Source organism: Stenella coeruleoalba (genome assembly GCF_951394435.1).
Source record: "Stenella coeruleoalba genome assembly, chromosome: 1".
In the NCBI taxonomy this organism is placed as follows: Eukaryota; Metazoa; Chordata; class Mammalia; order Artiodactyla; family Delphinidae; genus Stenella; species Stenella coeruleoalba.
This window is the reverse complement of record NC_137169.1, coordinates 120,974,670-120,994,855: the sequence shown is the minus strand read 5'-3', so window position 1 is coordinate 120,994,855 and position 20,186 is coordinate 120,974,670. Positions and strand designations below refer to the sequence as shown.

At 44.0% G+C, this 20,186-nt stretch overlaps 1 long non-coding RNA gene across 35 annotated transcripts in view; it reads left to right on the top strand.

The window, feature by feature from the left end:
* Positions 1 to 1,227, top strand: part of LOC307186525 — a 2,785,769-nt gene extending 2,784,542 nt beyond the window's left edge. For all 35 annotated transcript variants that reach the window (XR_013828351.1, XR_013828352.1, XR_013828362.1 and 32 more), the window contains one exon: positions 990 to 1,227. This is a non-coding gene — a long non-coding RNA (uncharacterized lncRNA). The remainder of the gene's footprint in view (positions 1 to 989) is intronic.
* Positions 1,228 to 20,186: the final 18,959 nt, after the last annotated feature.

Genomic DNA, 20,186 nt, shown 5'->3' with positions numbered 1-20,186 from the left:
AGTCTACCTCCTGAAATTGGTTTCCTGCAATTCTGCCCCGCTTTCAAGTCCTCTTGGCAGCCTTACTTCAGTCTATTTTTGGACAATAGCTGTCATTTATAACTCTGCGGGTTTGTGAATTACAGTGCCCCTGAGCTCGTTTCTTCAACTCGCTTTCTTGTGACCTGGCCGCAACACCGCAGGATGGCTTCAGGCCCTAATCTGGTTCTGGCACGGCACGCTGAGCCTTTGGTTATTTCCTCTTCCTGGTGGGAAATGAGAGTTAAATTTGCCCGTCCAGACACCTCCAGCTAGTCTCTCATTGGTTCTCGCTATTCCTGTTCATCTTCCGCAGAAATTGCAAACTGGGCCAAACAGGAGGTTAAAGGCGCTGACTCTCCAAGTGGGGAGAGTGTTAGTAAAGCGTCTGGAATGTTGCACCCGAGTACCAGGGGAGGAAAACTGAGACATATTTGAACACGTCTCCCGTTCACATGGTTGATCATACTTGGGTTCCACATGCATGTTTTAGCTGAAGGAAGAATACCTAAAACCTGGGTAGTTGAAACCCGTGGAATGGGTACCATGCAATATGACTTCAAAGGGTCTTCATTTGCTCACCGAACCTCTCCAATCCTATCACTACTGCGTTTATGCCCCTGTAAACATGCTTGATTCTCTTTTGGAGACATAGCAATCCATAGGTTTTAAGATACTTACTAATCAGGTACATTCTTAGGCGTTTAATTTGCGGTGTTGAGTCCATTTCGTTGAGCAAGGAGTAGCTCTTGTCTATTCCATATTTGGCTTAAGGAACTTTATCTGTGCTCATTTCAATCTCTGGTTTTATGCAGCACCCCAACTCACCTTTCCCCTTAAGCAAGCATAAGTTGCTTTTCTAAATTTGAGACCCTGTTCTGTTCTGTAATTCAGTTCCTGTGTAGCCAAGTTTACATTCCGTGTATTACTGATATCTTATGATGTTTCTTTTTCTGTGTGACTTATTTCAGTTAGAATGATCATACCTGAATCCACTCATTGTGCTGCTAAGGGCCTGATGACACAGATTTCATTGCTGAGTGATATTGCTTTGTAAGTAAATACCACAACTTCTTTATCCATTTTTCACTTTCTGCGATGTTGAACTTTTACTGTAAACGAGGTTCTTGTAAACAGAGCCGTTCCAAACTTTGGGGTGGCTGTGTCTTTTTGATTTTAATTTCCCTAAGCTATAGGACCATAAGTGGAAGTGCCCTAGGTTCTGTTGCTTTGTTTTTTAGATGTTTCAGGAAACACCATACACTTCTCCCGAGTGTCTGTTGGCAATTTACATCCCGCCCATCAGCATAACAAGGCTCCCAGTTCTCCATGGCCTGTCCTGCCTTTCTGGATTTTACACTTTTTTCAGATGACCCTTTTGACCGGGGGAAAGAGAGACTTCATTGTAGTGCAGATTTCCTTTGCAAGCTTGCTTGGTTGCCCAAAAAGGGCGTATGCGTTTTTTCCTGAATATATTCAGGAAAAAACGCATACGCCCTTTTTGGCCAAGTGCATCATTGTGGACGTTCTGCCTCTTTTCCTATGCTTTCAATGCAATTCCAGTCTACCTCCTGAAATCGGTTTCCTGCAATTCTGCCCCGCTTTCAAGTCCTCTTGGCAGCCTTACCTCAGTATATTTTTGGACGATAGCTGTCATTTATAACTCTGCAGGTTTGTGAATTACAGTGCCCCTGAGCTCCTTTCTTCAACTCGCTTTCTTGTGAGCTGGCCGCAACACCGCAGGATGGCTTCAGGCCCTAATCTGCTACCGGCACGGCACGCTGAGCCTTTGGTTATTTCCTCTTCCTGGTGGGAAATGAGAGTTAAATTTGCCCGTCCAGACACCTCCAGCTAGTCTCTCATTGGTTCTCCCTATTCCTGTTCATCTTCCGCAGAAATTGCAAGCTGGGCCAAACAGGAGGTTAAAGGGACTGACTCTCCAAGTGGGGAGAGTGTTAGTAAAGCGTCTGGAATGTTGCACCCGAGTACCAGGGTATGAAAACTGAGACATATTTGAACACGTCTCCTGATCACATGGTTGATCATACTCTAGGTTCTACATGCATATTTTAGCTGAAGGAAGAATACCTTAAACCTGGGTAGTTGAAACCCGTGGAATGGGTACCATGCAATATGACTTCAAAGGGTCTACATTTGCTCACCGAACCTCTCCAATCCTATCACTGCTGCGTTTATGCCCCTGTACACATGCTTGATTCTCTTTCGGAGACATAGCAATCCATAGGTTTTAAGATACTTACTAGTCAGGTACATTCTTAGGCATTTAACATGCGGTGTTGAGTCCATTTCGTTGAGCAAGGAGTAGCTCTTGTCTATTCCATATTTGGCTTAAGGACCTTTATCTGTGCTCATTTCAATCTCTGGTTTTATGCAGCACCCCAACTCACCTTTCCCCTTAAGCAAGCATAAGTTGCTTTTCTAAATTTGAGACCCTGTTGTGTTTTGTAATTCAGTTCCCGTGTAGCCAAGTTTACATTCTGTGTATTAGTGATACCTTATGATGTTTCTTTTTCTGTGTGACTTATTTCATTTAGAATCATCGTACCTGAATCCACTCATTATGGTGCTACGGGCCTGATGACATAGATTTCATTGCTGAGTGATACTGCATTGAACGTAAGTACCACAAGTTCTTTATCCATTTTTCACTTTCTGTGATATTGAACTTGTACGGTAAATGAGGTTCTTGTAAACGGAGGCGTCCCAAACTTTGGGGTGGCTGTGTCTTTTTGATTTTAATTTTCCTAAGCTATAGGACCATAAGTGGAAGTGCCCTAGGTTCTGTTGCTTTGTTTTTTAGATGCTTCAGGAAACACCATACACTTCTCCCGAGTGGTTGTTGGCAATTTACATCCCGCCCATCAGCATAACAAGGCTCCCAGTTCTCCATGGCCTGTCCTGCCTTTCTGGATTTTACACTTTTTTCAGATGGCCCTTTTGACCGGGGGGAAGTGAGACTTCATTGTAGTGCAGATTTCCTTTGCAAGCTTGCTTGGTTGGCCAAAAAGGGCGTATGCGTTTTTTCCTGAATATATTCAGGAAAAAACGCATACGCCCTTTTTGGCCAAGTGCATCATTGTGGACGTTCTGCCTCTTTTCCTATGCTTTCAATGCAATTCCAGTCTACCTCCTGAAATCGGTTTCCTGCAATTCTGCCCCGCTTTCAAGTCCTCTTGGCAGCCTTACTTCAGTCTATTTTTGGACGATAGCTGTCATTTATAACTCTGCAGGTTTGTGAATTACAGTGCCCCTGAGCTCCTTTCTTCAACTCGGTTTCTTTTGAGCTGGCTGCAACACCGCAGGATGGCTTCAGGCCCTAATCTGGTTCCGGTACGGCACGCTGAGCCTTTGGTTATTTCCTCTTCCTGGTGGGAAATGAGAGTTAAATTTGCCCGTCCAGACACCTCCAGCTAGCCTCTCATTGGTTCTCACTATTCCTGTTCATCTTCCGCAGAAATTGCAAACTGGGCCAAACAGGAGGTTAAAGGGACTGACTCTCCAAGTGGGGAGAGTGTTAGTAAAGCGTCTGGAATGTTGCACCCGAGTACCAGGGGAGGAAAACTGAGACATATTTGAACACGTCTCCCGATCACATGGTTGATCATACTCTAGGTTCCACATACATGTTTTAGCTGAAGGAAGAATACCTTAAACCTGGGTAGTTGAAACCCGTGGAATGGGTACCATGCAATATGACTTCAAAGGGTCTTCATTTGCTCACCGAACCTCTCCAATCCTATCACTGCTGCGTTTATGCCCCTGTACACATGCTTGATTCTCTTTCGGAGACATAGCAATCCATAGGTTTTAAGATACTTACAAGTCAGGTACATTCTTAGGCGTTTAATATGGGGTGTTGAGTCCATTTCGTTGAGCAAGCAGTAGCTCTTTTCTATTCCATATTTGGCTTAAGGAACTTTATCTGTGCTCATTTCAATCTCTGGTTTTATGCAGCACCCCAACTCACCTTTACCCTTAAGCAAGCATAAGTTGTTTTTCTAAATTTGAGACCCTGTTCTGTTCTGTAATTCAGTTCCTGTGTAGCCAAGTTTACATTCCGTGTATTACTGATATTTTATGATGTTTCTTTTTCTGTGTGACTTATTTCAGTTAGAATCATCATACCTGAATCCACTCATTGTGCTGCTAAGGGCCTGATGACATAGATTTCATTGCTGAGTGATATTGCTTTGTAAGTGAATACCACAACTTCTTTATCCATTTTTCACTTTCTGCGATGTTGAACTTGTACTGTAAACGAGGTTCTTGTAAACAGAGCCGTTCCAAACTTTGGGGTGGCTGTGTCTTTTTGATTTTAATTTCCCTAAGCTATAGGACCATAAGTGGCAGTGCCCTAGGCTCTGTTGCTTTGTTTTTTAGATGTTTCAGGAAACACCATACACTTCTCCCGAGTGTCTGTTGGCAATTTACATCCCGCCCATCAGCATAACAAGGCTCCCAGTTCTCAATGGCCTGTTGCCTTTCTGGATTTTACACTTTTTTCAGATGGCCCTTTTGACCGGGGGGAAGTGAGACTTCATTGTAGTGCAGATTTCCTTTGCAAGCTTGCTTGGTTGGCCAAAAAGGGCGTATGCGTTTTTTCCTGAATATATTCAGGAAAAAACGCATACGCCCTTTTTGGCCAAGTGCATCATTGTGGACGTTCTGCCTCTTTTCCTATGCTTTCAATGCAATTCCAGTCTACCTCCTGAAATCGGTTTCCTGCAATTCTGCCCCGCTTTCAAGTCCTCTTGGCAGCCTTACTTCAGTCTATTTTTGGACGATAGCTGTCATTTATAACTCTGCAGGTTTGTGAATTACAGTGCCCCTGAGCTCCTTTCTTCAACTTGCTTTCTTGTGACCTGGCCGCAACACTGCAGGATGGCTTCAGGCCCTAATCTGGTTCCGGCACGGCACGCTGAGCCTTTGGTTATTTCCTCTTCCTGGTGGGAAATGAGAGTTATATTTGCCCGTCCAGACACCTCCAGCTAGTCTCTCATTGGTTCTCGCTATTCCTGTTCATCTTCCGCAGAAATTGCAAACTGGGCCAAACAGGAGGTTAAAGGCGCTGACTCTCCAAGTGGGGAGAGTGTTAGTAAAGCGTCTGGAATGTTGCACCCGAGTACCAGGGGAGGAAAACTGAGACATATTTGAACACGTCTCCCGTTCACATGGTTGATCATACTTGGGTTCCACATGCATGTTTTAGCTGAAGGAAGAATACCTTAAACCTGGAGAGTTAAGACCCGTGGAATGGGTACCATGCAATATGACTTCAAAGGGTCTTCATTTGCTCACCGAACCTCTCCAATCCTATCACTGCTGCGTTTATGCCCCTGTACACATGCTTGATTCTCTTTCGGAGACTTAGCAATCCATAGGTTTTAAGATACTTACTAGTCAGGTACATTCTTAGGCGTTTAATATGCGGTGTTGAGTCCATTTCGTTGAGCAAGGAGTAGCTCTTGTCTATTCCATATTTGGCTTAAGGAACTTTATCTGTGCTCATTTCAATCTCTGGTTTTATGCAGCACCCCAACTCACCTTTACCCTTAAGCAAGCATAAGTTGGTTTTCTAAATTTGAGACCCTGTTCTGTTCTGTAATTCAGTTCCTTTGTAGCCAAGTTTACATTCCGTGTATTACGGATATCTTATGATGTTTCTTTTTCTGTGTGACTTATTTCAGTTAGAATCATCATACCTGAATCCACTCATTGTGCTGCTAAGGGCCTGATGACACAGATTTCATTGCTGAGTGATATTGTTTTGTAAGTAAATACCACAACTTCTTTATCCATTTTTCACTTTCTGCGATGTTGAACTTGTACTGTAAACGAGGTTCTTGTAAACAGAGCCATTCCAAACTTTGGCGTGGCTCTGTCTTTTTGATTTTAATTTCCCTAAGCTATAGGACCATAAGTGGAAGTGCCCTAGGTTCTGTTGCTTTGTTTTTTAGATGTTTCAGGAAACACCATACACTTCTCCCGAGTGGTTGTTGGCAATTTACATCCCGCCCATCAGCATAACAAGGCTCCCAGTTCTCCATGGCCTGTCCTGCCTTTCTGGATTTTACACTTTTTTCAGATGGCCCTTTTGACCGGGGGGAAGTGAGACTTCATTTTAGTGCAGATTTCCTTTGCAAGCTTGCTTGGTTGGCCAAAAAGGGCGTATGCGTTTTTTCCTGAATATATTCAGGAAAAAACGCATACGCCCTTTTTGGCCAAGTGCATCATTGTGGACGTTCTGCCTCTTTTCCTATGCTTTCAATGCAATTCCAGTCTACCTCCTGAAATCGGTTTCCTGCAATTCTGCCCCGCTTTCAAGTCCTCTTGGCAGCCTTACTTCAGTCTATTTTTGGACGATAGCTGTCATTTATAACTCTGCAGGTTTGTGAATTACAGTGACCCTGAGCTCCTTTCTTCAACTCGGTTTCTTTTGAGCTGGCCGCAACACCGCAGGATGGCTTCAGGCCCTAATCTGGTTCCGGCCCGGCATGCTGAGCCTTTGGTTAATTCCTCTTCCTGGTGGGAAATGAGAGTTAAATTTGCCGGTTCAGACACCTCCAGCTAGTCTCTCATTGGTTCTCGCTATTCCTGTTCATCTTCCGCAGAAATTGCAAACTGGGCCAAACAGGAGGTTAAAGGGACTGACTCTCCAAGTGGGGAGAGTGTTAGTAAAGCGTCTGGAATGTTGCACCCGAGTACCAGGGGAGGAAAACTGAGACATATTTGAACACGTCTCCCGTTCACATGGTTGATCATACTCTGGGTTCCACATGCATGTTTTAGCTGAAGGAAGAATACCTTAAACCAGGAGAGTTGAGACCCGTGGAATGGGTACCATGCAATATGACTTCAAAGGGTCTTCATTTGCTCACCGAACCTCTCCAATCCTATCACTGCTGCGTTTATGCCCCTGTACACACGCTTGATTCTCTTTTGGAGACATAGCAATCCATAGGTTTTAAGATACTTACTAGTCAGGTACATTCTTAGGCGTTTAATATGGGGTGTTGAGTCCATTTCGTTGAGCAAGGAGTAGCTCTTGTCTATTCCATATTTGGCTTAAGGAACTTTATCTGTGCTCATTTCAATCTCTGGTTTTATGCAGCACCCCAACTCACCTTTACCCTTAAGCAAGCATAAGTTGGTTTTCTAAATTTGAGACCCTGTTCTGTTTTGGAATGCAGTTCCTGTGTAGCCAAGTTTACATTCCGTGTATTAGTGATATCTTATGATGTTTCTTTTTCTGTGTGACTTATTTCAGTTAGAATCATCGTACCTGAATCCACTCATTATGCTGCTACGGGCCTGATGACATAGATTTCATTGCTGAGTGATACTGCATTGTACGTAAGTACCACAAGTTCTTTATCCATTTTTCACTTTCTGTGATATTGAACTTGTACGGTAAACGAGGTTCTTGTAAACGGAGGCGTCCCAAACTTTGGGGTGGCTGTGTCTTTTTGATTTTAATTTCCCTAAGCTATAGGACCATAAGTGGAAGTGCCCTAGGCTCTGTTGCTTTGTTTTTTAGATGTTTCAGGAAACACCATACACTTCTCCCGAGTGGTTGTTGGCAATTTACATCCCGCCCATCAGCATAACAAGGCTCCCAGTTCTCCATGGCCTGTCCTGCCTTTCTGGATTTTACACTTTTTTCAGATGGCCCTTTTGACCGGGGGGAAGTGAGACTTCATTGTAGTGCAGATTTCCTTTGCAAGCTTGCTTGGTTGGCCAAAAAGGGCGTATGCGTTTTTTCCTGAATATATTCAGGAAAAAACGCATACGCCCTTTTTGGCCAAGTGCATCATTGTGGACGTTCTGCCTCTTTTCCTATGCTTTCAATGCAATTCCAGTCTACCTCCTGAAATCGGTTTCCTGCAATTCTGCCCCGCTTTCAAGTCCTCTTGGCAGCCTTACTTCAGTCTATTTTTGGACGATAGCTGTCATTTATAACTCTGCAGGTTTGTGAATTACAGTGCCCCTGAGCTCCTTTCTTCAACTCGCTTTCTTGTGAGCTGGCCGCAACACCGCAGGATGGCTTCAGGCCCTAATCTGGTTCCGGCCCGGCATGCTGAGCCTTTGGTTAATTCCTCTTCCTGGTGGGAAATGAGAGTTAAATTTGCCCGTCCAGACACCTCCAGCTAGCCTCTCATTGGTTCTCGCTATTCCTGTTCATCTTCCGCAGAAATTGCAAACTGGGCCAAACAGGAGGTTAAAGGGACTGACTCTCCAAGTGGGGAGAGTGTTAGTAAAGCGTCTGGAATGTTGCACCCGAGTACCAGGGGAGGGAAACTGAGACATATTTGAACACGTCTCCCGATCACATGGTTGATCATACTCTAGGTTCCACATGCATGTTTTAGCTGAAGGAAGAATACCTTAAACCTGGGTAGTTGAAACCCGTGGAATGGGTACCATGCAATATGACTTCAAAGGGTCTTCATTTGCTCACCGAACCTCTCCAATCCTATCACTGCTGCGTTTATGCCCCTGTACACATGCTTGATTCTCTTTCGGAGACATAGCAATCCATAGGTTTTAAGATACTTACTAGTCAGGTACATTCTTAGGCGTTTAATATGGGGTGTTGAGTCCATTTCGTTGAGCAAGGTGTAGCTCTTGTCTATTCCATATTCGGCTTAAGGAACTTTATCTGTGCTCATTTCAATCTCTGGTTTTATGTAGCACCCCAACTCACCTTTTCCGTTAAGCAAGAATAAGTTGGTTTTCTAAATTTGAGACCCTGTTCTGTTCTGTAATTCAGTTCCTGTGTAGCCAAGTTTCCATTCCGTGTATTACTGATATCTTATGATGTTTCTTTTTCTGTGTGACTTATTTCAGTTAGAATCATCATACCTGAATCCACTCATTGTGCTCTAAGTTCCTGATGACACAGATTTCATTGCTGAGTGATATTGCTTTGTAAGTAAATACCACAACTTCTTTATCCATTTTTCACTTTCTGCGATGTTGAACTTGTACTGTAAACGAGGTTCTTGTAAACAGAGCCATTCCAAACTTTGGGGTGGCTGTGTCTTTTTGATTTTAATTTCCCTAAGCTATAGGACCATAAGTGGAAGTGCCCTAGGTTCTGTTGCTTTGCTTTTTAGATGTTTCAGGAAACACCATACACTTCTCCCGAGTGGTTGTTGGCAATTTACATCCCGCCCATCAGCATAACAAGGCTCCCAGTTCTCCATGGCCTGTCCTGCCTTTCTGGATTTTACACTTTTTTCAGATGGCCCTTTTGACCGGGGGGAAGTGAGACTTCATTTTAGTGCAGATTTCCTTTGCAAGCTTGCTTGGTTGGCCAAAAAGGGCGTATGCGTTTTTTCCTGAATATATTCAGGAAAAAACGCATACGCCCTTTTTGGCCAAGTGCATCATTGTGGACGTTCTGCCTCTTTTCCTATGCTTTCAATGCAATTCCAGTCTACCTCCTGAAATCGGTTTCCTGCAATTCTGCCCCGCTTTCAAGTCCTCTTGGCAGCCTTACTTCAGTCTATTTTTGGACGATAGCTGTCATTTATAACTCTGCAGGTTTGTGAATTACAGTGCCCCTGAGCTCCTTTCTTCAACTCGCTTTCTTGTGAGCTGGCCGCAACACCGCAGGATGGCTTCAGGCCCTAATCTGGTTCCGGCCCGGCATGCTGAGCCTTTGGTTAATTCCTCTTCCTGGTGGGAAATGAGAGTTAAATTTGCCCGTCCAGACACCTCCAGCTAGCCTCTCATTGGTTCTCGCTATTCCTGTTCATCTTCCGCAGAAATTGCAAACTGGGCCAAACAGGAGGTTAAAGGGACTGACTCTCCAAGTGGGGAGAGTGTTCGTAAAGCGTCTGGAATGTTGCACCCGAGTACCAGGGGAGGGAAACTGAGACATATTTGAACACGTCTCCCGATCACATGGTTGATCATACTCTAGGTTCCACATGCATGTTTTAGCTGAAGGAAGAATACCTTAAACCTGGGTAGTTGAAACCCGTGGAATGGGTACCATGCAATATGACTTCAAAGGGTCTTCATTTGCTCACCGAACCTCTCCAATCCTATCACTGCTGCGTTTATGCCCCTGTACACATGCTTGATTCTCTTTCGGAGACATAGCAATCCATAGGTTTTAAGATACTTACTAGTCAGGTACATTCTTAGGCGTTTAATATGGGGTGTTGAGTCCATTTCGTTGAGCAAGGAGTAGCTCTTGTCTATTCCATATTTGGCTTAAGGAACTTTATCTGTGCTCATTTCAATCTCTGGTTTTATGCAGCACCCCAACTCACCTTTACCCTTAAGCAAGCATAAGTTGGTTTTCTAAATTTGAGACCCTGTTCTGTTTTGGAATGCAGTTACTGTGTAGCCAAGTTTACATTCCGTGTATTAGTGATATCTTATGATGTTTCTTTTTCTGTGTGACTTATTTCAGTTAGAATCATCGTACCTGAATCCACTCATTATGCTGCTACGGGCCTGATGACATAGATTTCATTGCTGAGTGATACTGCATTGTACGTAAGTACCACAAGTTCTTTATCCATTTTTCACTTTCTGTGATATTGAACTTGTACGGTAAACGAGGTTCTTGTAAACGGAGGCGTCCCAAACTTTGGGGTGGCTGTGTCTTTTTGATTTTAATTTCCCTAAGCTATAGGACCATAAGTGGAAGTGCCCTAGGCTCTGTTGCTTTGTTTTTTAGATGTTTCAGGAAACACCATACACTTCTCCGGAGTGGTTGTTGGCAATTTACATCCCGCCCATCAGCATAACAAGGCTCCCAGTTCTCCATGGCCTGTCCTGCCTTTCTGGATTTTACACTTTTTTCAGATGGCCCTTTTGACCGGGGGGAAGTGAGACTTCATTGTAGTGCAGATTTCCTTTGCAAGCTTGCTTGGTTGGCCAAAAAGGGCGTATGCGTTTTTTCCTGAATATATTCAGGAAAAAACGCATACGCCCTTTTTGGCCAAGTGCATCATTGTGGACGTTCTGCCTCTTTTCCTATGCTTTCAATGCAATTCCAGTCTACCTCCTGAAATCGGTTTCCTGCAATTCTGCCCCGCTTTCAAGTCCTCTTGGCAGCCTTACTTCAGTCTATTTTTGGACGATAGCTGTCATTTATAACTCTGCAGGTTTGTGAATTACAGTGCCCCTGAGCTCCTTTCTTCAACTCGCTTTCTTGTGAGCTGGCCGAAACACCGCAGGATGGCTTCAGGCCCTAATCTGGTTCCGGCCCGGCATGCTGAGCCTTTGGTTAATTCCTCTTCCTGGTGGGAAATGAGAGTTAAATTTGCCCGTCCAGACACCTCCAGCTAGCCTCTCATTGGTTCTCGCTATTCCTGTTCATCTTCCGCAGAAATTGCAAACTGGGCCAAACAGGAGGTTAAAGGGACTGACTCTCCAAGTGGGGAGAGTGTTAGTAAAGCGTCTGGAATGTTGCACCCGAGTACCAGGGGAGGGAAACTGAGACATATTTGAACACGTCTCCCGATCACATGGTTGATCATACTCTAGGTTCCACATGCATGTTTTAGCTGAAGGAAGAATACCTTAAACCTGGGTAGTTGAAACCCGTGGAATGGGTACCATGCAATATGACTTCAAAGGGTCTTCATTTGCTCACCGAACCTCTCCAATCCTATCACTGCTGCGTTTATGCCCCTGTACACATGCTTGATTCTCTTTCGGAGACATAGCAATCCATAGGTTTTAAGATACTTACTAGTCAGGTACATTCTTAGGCGTTTAATATGGGGTGTTGAGTCCATTTCGTTGAGCAAGGAGTAGCTCTTGTCTATTCCATATTTGGCTTAAGGAACTTTATCTGTGCTCATTTCAATCTCTGGTTTTATGCAGCACCCCAACTCACCTTTACCCTTAAGCAAGAATAAGTTGGTTTTCTAAATTTGAGACCCTGTTCTGTTCTGTAATTCAGTTCCTGTGTAGCCAAGTTTCCATTCCGTGTATTACTGATATCTTATGATGTTTCTTTTTCTGTGTGACTTATTTCAGTTAGAATCATCATACCTGAATCCACTCATTGTGCTGCTAAGTTCCTGATGACACAGATTTCATTGCTGAGTGATATTGCTTTGTAAGTAAATACCACAACTTCTTTATCCATTTTTCACTTTCTGCGATGTTGAACTTGTACTGTAAACGAGGTTCTTGTAAACAGAGCCATTCCAAACTTTGGGGTGGCTGTGTCTTTTTGATTTTAATTTCCCTAAGCTATAGGACCATAAGTGGAAGTGCCCTAGGTTCTGTTGCTTTGCTTTTTAGATGTTTCAGGAAACACCATACACTTCTCCCGAGTGGTTGTTGGCAATTTACATCCCGCCCATCAGCATAATAAGGCTCCCAGTTCTCCATGGCCTGTCCTGCCTTTCTGGATTTTACACTTTTTTCAGATGGCCCTTTTGACCGGGGGGAAGTGAGACTTCATTTTAGTGCAGATTTCCTTTGCAAGCTTGCTTGGTTGGCCAAAAAGGGCGTATGCGTTTTTTCCTGAATATATTCAGGAAAAAACGCATACGCCCTTTTTGGCCAAGTGCATCATTGTGGACGTTCTGCCTCTTTTCCTATGCTTTCAATGCAATTCCAGTCTACCTCCTGAAATCGGTTTCCTGCAATTCTGCCCCGCTTTCAAGTCCTCTTGGCAGCCTTACTTCAGTATATTTTTGGACGATAGCTGTCATTTATAACTCTGCAGGTTTGTGAATTACAGTGACCCTGAGCTCCTTTCTTCAACTCGGTTTCTTTTGAGCTGGCCGCAACACCGCAGGATGGCTTCAGGCCCTAATCTGGTTCCGGCCTGGCATGCTGAGCCTTTGGTTAATTCCTCTTCCTGGTGGGAAATGAGAGTTAAATTTGCCCGTCCAGACACCTCCAGCTAGTCTCTCATTGGTTCTCGCTATTCCTGTTCATCTTCCGCAGAAATTGCAAACTGGGCCAAACAGGAGGTTAAAGGGACTGACTCTCCAAGTGGGGAGAGTGTTAGGAAAGCGTCTGGAATGTTGCACCCGAGTACCAGGGGAGGAAAACTGAGACATATTTGAACACGTCTCCCGTTCACATGGTTGATCATACTCTAGGTTCCACATGCATGTTTTAGCTGAAGGAAGAATACCTTAAACCTGGAGAGTTGAGACCCGTGGAATGGGTACCATGCAATATGACTTCAAAGGGTCTTCATTTGCTCACCGAACCTCTCCAATCCTATCACTGCTGCGTTTATGCCCCTGTACACACGCTTGATTCTCTTTTGGAGACATAGCAATCCATAGGTTTTAAGATACTTACTAGGCAGGTACATTCTTAGGCGTTTAATATGGGGTGTTGAGTCCATTTCGTTGAGCAAGGAGTAGCTCTTGTCTATTCCATATTTGGCTTAAGGAACTTTATCTGTGCTCATTTCAATCTCTGGTTTTATGCAGCACCCCAACTCACCTTTACCCTTAAGCAAGCATAAGTTGGTTTTCTAAATTTGAGACCCTGTTCTGTTTTGGAATGCAGTTCCTGTGTAGCCAAGTTTACATTCCGTGTATTAGTGATATCTTATGATGTTTCTTTTTCTGTGTGACTTATTTCAGTTAGAATCATCGTACCTGAATCCACTCATTATGCTGCTACGGGCCTGATGACACAGATTTCATTGCTGAGTGATACTGCATTGTACGTAAGTACCACAAGTTCTTTATCCATTTTTCACTTTCTGTGATATTGAACTTGTACTGCAAACGAGCTTCTTGTAAACAGAGGCGTCCCAAACTTTGGGGTGGCTGTGTCTTTTTGATTTTAATTTCCCTAAGCTATAGGACCATAAGTGGAAGTGCCCTAGGCTCTGTTGCTTTGTTTTTTAGATGTTTCAGGAAACACCATACACTTCTCCCGAGTGGTTGTTGGCAATTTACATCCCGCCCATCAGCATAACAAGGCTCCCAGTTCTCCATGGCCTGTCCTGCCTTTCTGGATTTTACACTTTTTTCAGATGGCCCTTTTGACCGGGGGGAAGTGAGACTTCATTGTAGTGCAGATTTCCTTTGCAAGCTTGCTTGGTTGGCCAAAAAGGGCGTATGCGTTTTTTCCTGAATATATTCAGGAAAAAACGCATACGCCCTTTTTGGCCAAGTGCATCATTGTGGACGTTCTGCCTCTTTTCCTATGCTTTCAATGCAATTCCAGTCTACCTCCTGAAATCGGTTTCCTGCAATTCTGCCCCGCTTTCAAGTCCTCTTGGCAGCCTTACTTCAGTCTATTTTTGGACGATAGCTGTCATTTATAACTCTGCAGGTTTGTGAATTACAGTGCCCCTGAGCTCCTTTCTTCAACTCGCTTTCTTGTGACCTGGCCGCAACACCGCAGGATGGCTTCAGGCCCTAATCTGGTTCTGGCATGGCACGCTGAGCCTTTGGTTAATTCCTCTTCCTGGTAGGAAATGAGAGTTAAATTTGTCCGTCCAGACACCTCCAGCTAGTCTCCATTGGTGCCCGCTATTCCTGTTCATCTTCCGCAGAAATTGCAAACTGGGCCAAACAGGAGGTTAAAGGGACTGACTCTCCAAGTCGGGAGAGTGTTAGTAAAGCGTCTGGAATGTTGCACCCGAGTACCAGGGTACGAAAACTGAGACATATTTGAACACGTCTCCCGATCACATGGTTGATCATACTCTAGGTTCCACATGCATGTTTTAGCTGAAGGAAGAATACCTTAATCCTGGGTAGTTGAAACCCGTGGAATGGGTACCATGCAATATGACTTCAAAGGGTCTTCATTTGCTCACCGAACCTCTCCAATCCTATCACTGCTGCGTTTATGCCCCTGTACACACGCTTGATTCTCTTTTGGAGACATAGCAATCCATAGGTTTTACGATACTTACTAGTCAGGTACATTCTTAGGCGTTTAATATGCGGTGTTGAGTCCATTTCGTTGAGCAAGGAGTAGCTCTTGTCTATTCCATATTTGACTTAAGGAACTTTATCTGTGCTCATTTCAATCTGTGGTTTTATGCAGCACCCCAACTCACCTTTACCCTTAAGCAAGCATAAGTTGGTTTTCTAAATTTGAGACCCTGTTCTGTTTTGGAATGCAGTTCCTGTGTAGCCAAGTTTACATTCCGTGTATTAGTGATATCTTATGATGTTTCTTTTTCTGTGTGACTTATTTCAGTTAGAATCATCATACATGAATCCACTCATTATGCTGCTACGGGCCTGATGACATAGATTTCATTGCTGAGTGATACTGCGTTGTAAGTAAATACCACAAGTTCTTTATCCATTTTTCACTTTCTGCGATGTTGAACTTGTACTGTAAACGAGGTTCTTCTAAACAGAGGCTTCCCAAACTTTGGGGTGGCCTTGTCTTTTTGATTTTAATTTCCCTAAGCTATAGGACCATAAGTGGAAGTGCCCTAGGCTCTGTTGCTTTGTTTTTTAGATGTTTCAGGAAACACCATACACTTCTCCCGAGTGGTTGTTGGCAATTTACATCCCGCCCATCAGCATAACAAGGCTCCCAGTTCTCCATGGCCTGTCCTGCCTTTCTGGATTTTACACTTTTTTCAGATGGCCCTTTTGACGGGGGGAAGTGAGACTTCATTGTAGTGCAGATTTCCTTTGCAAGCTTGCTTGGTTGGCCAAAAAGGGCGTATGCGTTTTTTCCTGAATATATTCAGGAAAAAACGCATACGCCCTTTTTGGCCAAGTGCATCATTGTGGACGTTCTGCCTCTTTTCCTATGCTTTCAATGCAATTCCAGTCTACCTCCTGAAATCGGTTTTCTGCAATTCTGCCCCGCTTTCAAGTCCTCTTGGCAGCCTTACTTCAGTCTATTTTTGGACGATAGCTGTCATTTATAACTCTGCAGGTTTGTGAATTACAGTGCCCCTGAGCTCCTTTCTTCAACTCGCTTTCTTGTGACCTGGCCGCAATACCGCAGGATGGCTTCAGGCCCTAATCTGGTTCCGGCACGGCATGCTGAGCCTTTGGTTAATTCCTCTTCCTGGTGGGAAATGAGAGTTAAATTTGCCCGTCCAGACACCTCCAGCTAGTCTCTCATTGGTTCTCGCTATTCCTGTTCATCTTCCGCAGAAATTGCAAACTGGGCCAAACAGGAGGTTAAAGGCGCTGACTCTCCAAGTGGGGAGAGTGTTATTAAAGCGTCTGGAATGTTGCCCCCGAGTACCAGGGGAGGAAAACTGAGCCATATTTGAACACGTCTCCCGTTCACACGGTTGATCATACTCTGGGTTCCACCTGCATGTTTTAGCTGAGGGAAGAATACTTTAAACCTGGAGAGTTGAGACCCGTGGAATGGGTCACATGCAATATGACTTCAAAGGGTCTTCATTTGCTCACCGAACCTCTCCAATCCTATCACTGCTGCGTTTATGCCCCTGTACACACGCTTGATTCTCTTTTGGAGACATAGCAATCCATAGGTTTTAAGATACTTACTAGGCAGGTACATTCTTAGGCGTTTAATATGGGGTGTTGAGTCCATTTCGTTGAGCAAGGAGTAGCTCTTGTCTATTCCATATTTGGCTTAAGCAACTTTATCTGTGCTCATTTCAATCTCTGGTTTTATGCAGCACCCCAACTCACCTTTCCCCTTAAGCAAGCATAAGATGGTTTTCTAAATTTGAGTCCCTGTTCTGTTGTGGAATTCAGTTCCTGGGTAGCCAAGTTTACATTCTGTGTATTAGTGATATCTTATGATGTTTCTTTTTCTGTGTGACTTATTTCAGTTAGAATCATCGTACCTGAATCCACTCATTATGCTGCTACGGGCCTGATGACATAGATTTCATTGCTGAGTGATACTGCATTGTACGTAAGTACCACAAGTTCTTTATCCATTTTTCAGTTTCTGTGATGTTGAACTTGTACGGTAAACGAGGTTCTTGTAAAGAGAGGCGTCCCAAACTTTGGGGTGGCTGTGTCTTTTTGATTTTAATTTCCCTAAGCTATAGGACCATAAGTGGCAGTGCCCTAGGCTCTGTTGCTTTGTTTTTTAGATGTTTCAGGAAACACCATACACTTCTCCCGAGTGTCTGTTGGCAATTTACATCCCGCCCATCAGCATAACAAGGCTCCCAGTTCTCCATGGCCTGTCCTGCCTTTCTGGATTTTACACTTTTTTCAGATGGCCCTTTTGACCGGGGGGAAGTGAGACTTCATTGTAGTGCAGATTTCCTTTGCAAGCTTGCTTGGTTGGCCAAAAAGGGCGTATGCGTTTTTTCCTGAATATATTCAGGAAAAAACGCATACGCCCTTTTTGGCCAAGTGCATCATTGTGGACGTTCTGCTTCTTTTCCTATGCTTTCAATGCAATTCCAGTCTACCTCCTGAAATCGGTTTCCTGCAATTCTGCCCCGCTTTCAAGTCCTCTTGGCAGCCTTACTTCAGTCTATTTTTGGACGATAGCTGTCATTTATAACTCTGCAGGTTTGTGAATTACAGTGCTCCTGAGCTCCTTTCTTCAACTCGCTTTCTTGTGAGCTGGCCGCAACACCGCAGGATGGCTTCAGGCCCTAATCTGGTTCCGGCACGGCACACTGAGTCTTTGGTTAATTCCTCTTCCTGGTGGGAAATGAGAGTTAAATTTGCCCGTCCAGACACCTCCAGCTAGTCTCTCATTGGTTCTCGCTATTCCTGTTCATCTTCCGCAGAAATTGCAAACTGGGGCAAACAGGAAATTAAAGGGACTGACTCTCCAAGTGGGGAGAGTGTTAGTAAAGCGTCTGGAATGTTGCACCCGAGTACCAGGGGAGGAAAACTGAGACATATTTGAACACGTCTCCCGTTCACATGGTTGATCATACTTGCGTTCCACATGCATGTTTTAGCTGAAGGAAGAATACCTAAAACCTGGGTAGTTGAAACCCGTGGAATGGGTACCATGCAATATGACTTCAAAGGGTCTTCATTTGCTCACCGAACCTCTCCAATCCTATCACTGCTGCGTTTATGCCCCTGTACACATGCTTGATTCTCTTTCGGAGACATAGCAATCCATAGGTTTTAAGATACTTACTAGTCAGGTACATTCTTAGGCGTTTAATATGCGGTGTTGAGTCCATTTCGTTGAGCAAGGAGTAGCTCTTGTCTATTCCATATTTGGCTTAAGGAACTTTATCTGTGCTCATTTCAATCTCTGGTTTTATGCAGCACCCCAACTCACCTTTCCCCTTAAGCAAGCATAAGTTGGTTTTCTAAATTTGAGACCCTGTCCTGTTCTGTAATTCAGTTCCTGTGTAGCCAAGTTTACATTCCGTGTATTACTGATATCTTATGATGTTTCTTTTTCTGTGTGACTTATTTCAGTTAGAATCATCATACCTGAATCCACTCATTGTGCTGCTAAGGGCCTGATGACACAGATTTCATTGCTGAGTGATATTGCTTTGTAAGTAAATACCACAAGTTCTTTATCCATTTTTCACTTTCTGCGATGTTGAACTTGTACTGTAAACGAGGTTCTTGTAAACAGAGGCGTCCCAAACTTTGGGGTGGCTGTGTCTTTTTGATTTTAATTTCCCTAAGGTATAGGACCATAAGTGGAAGTGCCCTAGGTTCTGTTGCTTTGTTTTTTAGATGTTTCAGGAAACACCATACACTTCTCCCGAGTGGTTGTTGGCAATTTACATCCCGCCCATCAGCATAACAAGGCTCCCAGTTCTCCATGGCCTGTCCTGCCTTTCTGGATTTTACACTTTTTTCAGATGGCCCTTTTGACCGGGGGGAAGTGAGACTTCATTGTAGTGCAGATTTCCTTTGCAAGCTTGCTTGGTTGGCCAAAAAGGGCGTATGCGTTTTTTCCTGAATATATTCAGGAAAAAACGCATACGCCCTTTTTGGACAAGTGCATCATTGTGGACGTTCTGCCTCTTTTCCTATGCTTTCAATGCAATTCCAGTCTACCTCCTGAAATCGGTTTCCTGCAATTCTGCCCCGCTTTCAAGTCCTCTTGGCAGCCTTACTTCAGTCTATTTTTGGACGATAGCTGTCATTTATAACTCTGCAGGTTTGTGAATTACAGTGCCCCTGAGCTCCTTTCTTCAACTCGCTTTCTTTTGAGCTGGCCGCAACACCGCAGGATGGCTTCAGGCCCTAATCTGGTTCCGGCACGGCACACTGAGCCTTTGGATATTTCCTCTTCCTGGTGGGAAATGAGAGTTAAATTTGCCTGTCCAGACACCTCCAGCTAGCCTCTCATTGGTTCTCGCTATTCCTGTTCATCTTCCGCAGAAATTGCAAACTGAGCCAAACAGGAGGTTAAAGGCGCTGACTCTCCAAGTGGGGAGAGTGTTAGTAAAGCGTCTGGAATGTTGCCCCCGAGTACCAGGGGAGGAAAACTGAGACATATTTGAACACGTCTCCCGATCACACGGTGGATCATACTCTGGGTTTCACATGCATGTTTTAGCTGAAGGAAGAATACCTAAAACCTGGGTAGTTGAAACCCGTGGAATGGGTACCATGCAATATGACTTCAAAGGGTCTTCATTTGCTCACCGAACCTCTCCAATCCTATCACTGCTGCGTTTATGCCCCTGTACACATGCTTGATTCTCTTTCAGAGACATAGCAATCCATAGGTTTTAAGATACTTACTAGTCAGGTACATTCTTAGGCGTTTAATATGCGGTGTTGAGTCCATTTCGTTGAGCAAGGAGTAGCTCTTGTCTATTCCATATTTGGCTTAAGGAAATTTATCTGTGCTCATTTCAATCTCTGGTTTTATGCAGCAACCCAACTCACCTTTCCCCTTAAGCAAGCATAAGTTGGTTTTCTAAATTTGAGAACCTGTTCTGTTTTGGAATTCAGTTCCTGTGTAGCCAAGTTTGCATTCCGTGTATTAGTGATATCTTATGATGTTTCTTTTTCTGTGTGACTTATTTCAGTTAGAATCATCGTACCTGAATCTACTCATTATGCTGCTACGGGACTGATGACATAGATTTCATTGCTGAGTGATACTGCATTGTACGTAAGTACCACAAGTTCTTTATCCATTTTTCACTTTCTGCGATGTTGAACTTGTACTGTAAACGAGGTTCTTGTAAACAGAGCCGTTCCAAACTTTGGGGTGGCTGTGTCTTTTTGATTTTAATTTCCCTAAGCTATAGGACCATAAGTGGAAGTGCC